The sequence below is a fragment of the Odontesthes bonariensis genome, chromosome 19, assembly GCF_027942865.1.
Source record: "Odontesthes bonariensis isolate fOdoBon6 chromosome 19, fOdoBon6.hap1, whole genome shotgun sequence".
Lineage (NCBI taxonomy): Eukaryota > Metazoa > Chordata > Actinopteri > Atheriniformes > Atherinopsidae > Odontesthes > Odontesthes bonariensis.
In genome coordinates, this window is record NC_134524.1 from 25175904 (window position 1) to 25181908 (window position 6005).

A 6005-nucleotide genomic window follows, 5' to 3' on the forward strand; every position below is an offset into this window, starting at 1 on the left:
GTTTTTACCTAAACAGGAATTGGGACAACTAAATTCTTTTAATGCCAATTTTCATGGCGCAGGCGAGTCTACCAGGGACCTATCAATGGGGATAGTAAGAGGAAGAATTGCAGGGGGTGTGGCCATCATGTGGCATAAAAAGTTGGACCCCGTCGTTAAGGTCATTAGACTGGATGCTGACTGGTGCATTGCTGTCCAGATAAGAGTGAATAACAAAGACTTTGTCATCCTTAATGTGTACACACCATATGAGTCACAGCAAAACGAGGATGAATATTTAAATAGGCTTGCTTTTATTAATTCTTTTATTTCTGTCAGTTCATCCACAAGTGTGTTTATAGTTGGAGATATGAACGCTGACATATCAGATCAAGGCTCCCTATTTGCAAAGCATATAAGACAATTTTGTAATGAGAATAATCTTGTAATATCCAGCCATGAACTCCTTCCTGCAGGAAGTTATTCCTACATTAGTGAGGCCTGGCATTCAACATCATGGCTTGACCACTGCATAAGCACGGCTGATGCACATACTGCAATAACATCTATGGAGATTGTGTATGAGGTTACAATGGCTGATCATATCCCTCTGGTTATGGTACTGGACTGTGATAATCTCCCAGAGTTGTCACAAGAAGCGAATAGTGTTTCTCATGCTAGGCTGGACTGGACTAAGCTCACAAGAGAAGATGTGTTTTTGTACTCTGAGAAAACTGATATTTTTTTAAAGCACACATTCTTATCCAGGAATGCAATCCTGTGTTCTAATGTAAACTGTAATGATAGCTCACATAGAGAAGACTTGTGTAGTATGTATAATTCCATTACTAGAGCACTGTATGAAGCCAGTAGGCCTTTCTTTACTTGTTCTAATAAAAGACAGAACAGTAAGCCAGGGTGGAATAAGTATGTGAGTGCATTTCATGCAGAAGCCAAAAATGCATACAAGGCCTGGGTTCTGGCAGGTAGGCCCAGACACGGGCCGGCCTTGGACCACAAAAAGTACACTAATGCGAGGTATAAATATGCAATTAGATATATCAGTAAGCATGAGCAAGCAATGAGAGCAGACGCTATGGCTGAGAAACTTCTTGGTAAAGACGTCAATGGTTTCTGGAAGGAGGTGAAGAATATAAACCGGGTCAATACACCACTGCCATGTTCCATTGAAGGGGTGTCTGGGGCCAGCAATATAGCGGAGTTGTGGAAGCAACACTACTCTGAACTATTTAACTGTGTTAAAAGTGATGTATACATGGTTGACAATATTGCTAATAGTGACACTGTGGGAATTACATGTAGGGAGGTCCAGCACGCTATCACACAGCTAGCTGATAACAAAGCTAGTGGTCAGGATATGATCACTGCTGAGCACCTCAAGCTTGCTAGCCCAAGAGTTGCAACTCTTCTAGCAATATGCTTTACAGGGCTCATGATTCATGGTATTTTGCCTCATACTATGTTGTCTGTTACACTGGTGCCTGTTATTAAGGACAAGGCGGGCAAGGTGGGGAGCTTGGATAACTATAGGCCTATTGCACTAGCCAGTGTGTTATCCAAGGTCCTGGAAAGAATTTTGCTTGATAGACTTGATAGCTCTATTAGTACTACAGATAATCAGTTTGGCTTTAAGCCGAAGCATGGCACTGATCAATGTATTTTTGCTCTTAAGGAGATGGTGGAGATGTACAGAACACAGAATTCCTCCATTTTAATTTGTTTTATTGATGCGTCTAAGGCATTTGACAGAATAAATCATTTTAAATTGTTTTTAAAACTCAGACAGAGGGGTGTCCCCAACAGTATAATTAGGATCCTGTCATACTGGTATGCCAACCAGACCATGCAGGTCAAATGGGGGGAGGTGCTCTCTACACCGTTTGGGGTGGGAAATGGGGTCAGACAGGGTGGATTACTCTCTCCCGCTCTTTTTAATATTTATATGAATAACCTGTCTGAGCAACTGAGGGCCTGTAGGACAGGATGCATGGTTGGGAATGCACTGCTAAACCATCTCATGTATGCCGATGATCTAGCCATCTTCTCCCCCAGCAGTGCTGGGCTGCAAGAAATGCTACACGTTTGTTCCAATTATGGATTGACTTTTAATGTTAAATACAACTGCAAGAAAAGTGTTGTACTTATATGTAAAAGTAAGGGGGACAAGGATCTCACTTTTCCTTCTTTTTATCTGGCAGGGCAGGTTTTACCTGTAAATAACAAAACAAAGTACTTGGGACATATAATTACTGACCAAATGTGCGATGATGATGACATCTTCAGGCAGCGCCGCATGTTATATGCACAAGCTAACATGCTGGTTAGGAAGTTTCACTGGTGCACTGATAATGTTAAAATTAGCCTGTTCAAGGCATACTGCACCCCCCTGTATACTGCCCCCCTGTGGGCTAAGTATAAAAAGGGTAGCCTGCAGAAACTTCAAGTCGCATATAATGATGGGCTGCGCATTCTGCTTAAGAAGCCCAGGTGGAGCAGTGCAAGCGAATTGTTTTGTGGTGTTGGGGTCAACACATTCCATGCATTGTTGAGGATTTTAATGTATAGTTTTATCTGTAGATTGGATGGTTCATGGAATCAAATTATTAGGCTCCTGTCAAATCCTGTGCTTAGTGCGGTGCGATACCAGTCATATATGTGGAAACACTGGTACAAGTGTCTTTTATAAGTGTGTTTCTGTTTGTCTTTATGTATTGTCTATGTACTGTGTTTTTTTAATTTTTGAAAATGGACCCCGAGTCTGGAAATAAAGTTGATGATATATATATATATATATATAAAGAGCAGTGTGATAAAGTCAAAATGAAATGATAATAAAATAGCAGTGACTTACTTACTCTATAGTACACAATAAAATGTACAGATGGCTATGGCATCTTGTGAGATGTTGGCTTATGAATATTAGCCTAAGAGAAAATGTGTGCAGTGACCAAACAAAAGTTTACAATACAAATAAAAACAATAGACCGGGAATTGATAGATTTTATGTCGTACTGTTAACTAATTAATTAATTTGTGAGGACCTCTTGAAAAATATAGCGTTTAAAATCGTTTAAAAATACGTGCTTCCGATACACACGCTTTTATTTTGAAAGGCTTCGAATCAACTTCCGGTCCTCACAGTGCACTTCCGGTCCTCACAGTGCATGTGACGGTCTGCAACAGGGTCCTGACAGTGCAGGTCTGCAGCCAGACTCTCTTGGCTCATCTCGGCTCATCTCGGAACATCTCGGCTCATCTCGGAACATCTCGGAACATCTGGTAGCATAGCAACAGAGCTGCATGCAGGTGAGTCCAGAAAAGAATGAATTTAGCGGTCAGACGTTAGCAGAAATGTCTTCAAAGTGCTCTGTGTCATTGGTTTGATTCCTGCTCCTGGACACGGGCAGTCAGAACATGCAGCAGAGAGTAAAAAGTTCAGATAACCTGGCTGCTATTCACAGTTAGCCCGGCCTGCTAACGCTAACCGTTAAAGCGTTAAACCATCCCAGAAACACAACCTCAGCTATAGATTTCAATAAGCCGGCCAGATGGCCAAATAAAATGGAGCTTTATCCTTTTAGCTGTGTGTGAAACATACTTCTGGGCCCTTTTCTTCCTCTTTTCTAACCTTTTGGGGCACTTTTTGGCCATCCTGTCACATTTCCCACTAAAGCTGCAGTTTTCTTAACTTCTTTCTGTAGTTTTGCTGAAATCTTTTGTGATTTAAAAAGTTTGATGATCAATGGCAAATGTAGAATGGTTCTTTCCAGACTTATCTGAGTATCATTTGGCTTTTTGATAGAAGTGTGCAGCCAAAACATGTGATTTGATTTGTTTAACGTACACAATATGCCATATTTCATGATTAGATCTTAAAATGGGACTTAATTATGCTCAATATACATCCTTTAATGACATGAAGAGTTTAGGTTGTGTGAAGAGGAGTCATAGCATTATTATAAAGACTTGTGGGTGATCCAGGAAAGTATCACAAGAGCAGTAGAAATCCAGTTCTCCTCAGTATCAGTGTGTGATTTCTCAGATTTACACTAGGGGTGGGCGATATGGGCAAAAAAAAATATCTCGATATTTTTTAGGATTTTCACGATAAAGATATTTTGACGATATTTTAAAAAAAAATTAAAACTTGCGTTAAGATCACAATAAAATGAACACAAGCATGATAGTCTAGCACACACGGCCGGTACAGTGAAACTGCGAATGGCTCATTAAATCACTTATGGTTCCTTTGATCGCTCTACCGTTACTTGGATAACTGTGGCAATTCTAGAGCTAATCCATGCAAAACGAGCGCTGACCTTCGGGGATGCGTGCATTTATCAGACCAAAAACCCATGCGGGGTGCCTCTCGGGGTACCCCGGCCGCTTTGGTGACTGATAACCTCGAGCCGTTTCTCAAGCTACTTCTCCCTCCGGAGAGGGAGCCTGAGAAACGGCTACCACATCCAAGGAAGGCAGCAGGCGCGCAAATTACCCACTCCCGACTCGGGGAGGTAGTGACGAAAAATAACAATACAGGACACTTTAAATCCTTTAACGGGGATCAATTGAAGGGCAAGTCTGGTGCCAGCAGCCGCGGTAATTCCAGCTCCAATAGATGACGCTGAAGTTAGCATCCAATTCAGCATAAAGGGCCATTTCACTTAATTTTTTGCATTTTGATCGCCCAAAAAAGGGTCCTGTATGGAAACTACATTACTTAGACAGCTCAAATCTTGATGGAATTATTCTAAAGAGGCTGTTGATTCATTAAAACCTTGTTTGTGATTTGTGAAACCTTTTTCTGATTTGTGAAATTGCAGAACAGGGCCATTTTACTGCATTTTTGGTATTCTGCTCACACTAAACAGGGTCCTGTATGGAAACAACATTACTTAGACAGTTCAAATCTGGATGGAATTATTCTAAAGAGGCTGTTGAGTCATTAAAACCTTGTTTGTGATTTGTGAAACCTTTTTCTGATTTGTGAAATTGCAGAATAGGGCCATTTCACTGCTTTTTTGGTATTCTGCTCACACTAAACAGGGTCCTGTATGGAAACTACATTACTTAGACTGCTCAAATCTGGATGGAATTATTCCAAAGAGGTTTTAGATTCATTAAAACCTTGTTTGTGATTTGTGAAACCTTTTTCTGATTTGTGAAATTGCAGAACAGGGCCATTTTACTGCATTTTTGTTATTCTGCTCACACTAAACAGGGTCCTGTATGGAAACTACATTACTTAGACAGCTCAAATCTGGATGGAATTATTCTAAAGAGGCTATAGATTCATTAAAACCTTGTTTGTGATTTGCGAAACCTTTTTCTGATTTGTGAAAATGCAGAATAGGGCCATTTCACTGCATTTTTGGTATTCTGATCACCCTGAACTGGGTCCTGTATGGAAACTACATTACTTAGACAGCTCAAATCTGGATAGAATTATTCTAATGAGGGTACAGAGTCTTTAAAACACATTTTATTATTTGTGAAAACTTTATTTGGTCATTGAAAATTCAAAAAGTTCCTCTGAGCTTTCTTTCTTCTTTTCATTTGGACCATCCAAAACCAGAACCTGTATGAAACATGATTAAATATGGGTTTAATCATTGATCACATGATATAAATGAAATCAAACACACTTTAGAATTTGTGAAACCTTTCTTTGTCCCAAAATTCACAGACGTCCTCGCCTCTCCATGTTCATTTTAATTTCCATGAGGATCTCCTGTCTTACACCACATAGGAAAAAGAAAAAGTTCATGCATTTTACGTCACTAACTACTTACAAGAGTCTTCTTCACTTGTTGACTTTATTATCATGTTCTTTTATCTAGAAACAATGACTTCTCTCACCTTTCTTCCATCTGCCCGTGGTCCACCTCTGCCACCGATTCAATCCGTTTCATTTTTCTGACTACTTCCACAGCCTTTATTGTTGCCTGCATCAGACATACCATTATTATGCCCTATTCTGTATTGGATGCTTTGATGAAATCTGC